This window comes from Tupaia chinensis, unplaced genomic scaffold (assembly GCF_000334495.1).
Source record: "Tupaia chinensis unplaced genomic scaffold, TupChi_1.0 Scaffold000513_1, whole genome shotgun sequence".
Classification (NCBI taxonomy): domain Eukaryota; kingdom Metazoa; phylum Chordata; class Mammalia; order Scandentia; family Tupaiidae; genus Tupaia; species Tupaia belangeri.
Genome location: NW_006160026.1, coordinates 837,050 through 838,497, shown reverse-complemented (window position 1 = coordinate 838,497; position 1,448 = coordinate 837,050). Strand labels below are relative to the sequence as shown.

Genomic DNA, 1,448 nt, shown 5'->3' with positions numbered 1-1,448 from the left:
AAATCACAGATAATTTCCTTATCATGTCAGCTAATGCAGGGATCTTAAAACATTCTTACCCTCATGTCTATTTCAAACTTAGTCATTGGACCTCTGCTATATCTTCTTTAATGCCTTTATAAGGAAGCGCATACAAGGTCAGCAGGTGGCATAGGGGTTAAGGTGCTGGACTCCCATGTGGCCAACCATGGTTCAAATTTCTGGACCCAGTGGCTTGAAACTCACACTGGGTGTGTAAGCATGCATACCCAAAATCCTGAGAAGAGAATGGAGAAGGAATTGTGGTAGGGCCATCCCGCCAGGAGATGTTTTCTCACTTTCTCTCTCTCTCTCTCTCTCTCTGTCTCTCCAGTAAATGCACATGTCCTCTAGCAAAAATCTCTCGAAAAGAAGAAGAAGAAGAAGAAGAAGGAGGAGGAGGAGGAGGAGGAGGAGGAGGAGGAGAAGAAGGAGAAGAAGAAAAGAAGAAGCACATAGAGCCCTAGCAGTATTAGGACTTTAAGATAACCTTACAGGGAGCCAGATAATGCAGAGATTAGAGTGCCCTAATTCAAATATGACGAAGCCTGTAACCAGATTTGGTGATTCGTCAAGCTTTGATTTGGACCTACTGAAGACCCATAGGACTATTCATCTCACTGGATTGTGGAACATTAGATAAAATGATATATAAAGGGATTTCAAAGTTTATGAAAAATGGAATTAAGGTACAGGTTTATTTTTGTGCAATTTTTAAAAAAAGTCTGGTGGTGGTGCTAAGGGTGGGCCTGGAGGCCTGGGACTTTAGGACGGGGACATGCAACCAACAGGACAGACTGATGTGCAGCCGCTTTGCAGGAGGCGCATGGCGGGGATGGTGCTGGCATGGGCCTGGAAGCAGAAGTCCTGGTTCTATTACCAGTACCTGCTCGTCACAGCACTCTACACGCTGGAGCCCTGGGAGCGGACTGTATTCGATTCCATCCTGGTTTCCATTGTTGGATGGCACTGGACACGGGATTTGTCTTCATGCCCCAGCACATCATGGCAATATGGCACTACTTCGAAATTGTACAGTGACCAAGATGTGACCAAAAGCAAGAGGTTCCTTGAAGACCTGCTCTTCAAAGTTGGAATGAGACTTCATCAGATGTCACAAGAAACTCTACTAGTTGTCAACATAACCAACCATATAAAGACTAATATTCATGAGTAGAACAGGAAAAGCATCCTGACTCATGTGTTGTGTGCTTTATTTTAAATTTTTAAAGAGGCTAGTAGTTTTTGTCTATTTTAACATTGTAGTCATTTATACTTTGATATCAGTATTTTTTAAACTTTGTTTCAATATTACCCCCATGAAAGCTTTTTTTAATATAATTTTGAGTACATTTTAATTGCCTTCTGTCTTTTAAAACCCAAAGTCATTAGTTGGGCTTTACTGTTCTTGCTGTTGTATGGCATGTAGA

The 1,448-nt window shown here is 42.0% G+C and overlaps 1 pseudogene; it reads left to right on the top strand.

Moving 5' to 3' along the window:
• Nucleotides 1-720: 720 nt before the first annotated feature.
• LOC102467941 (serine palmitoyltransferase small subunit A pseudogene) lies at nucleotides 721-1,059 on the top strand (annotated as a pseudogene).
• The last annotated feature ends 389 nt before the right edge of the window (nucleotides 1,060-1,448 follow it).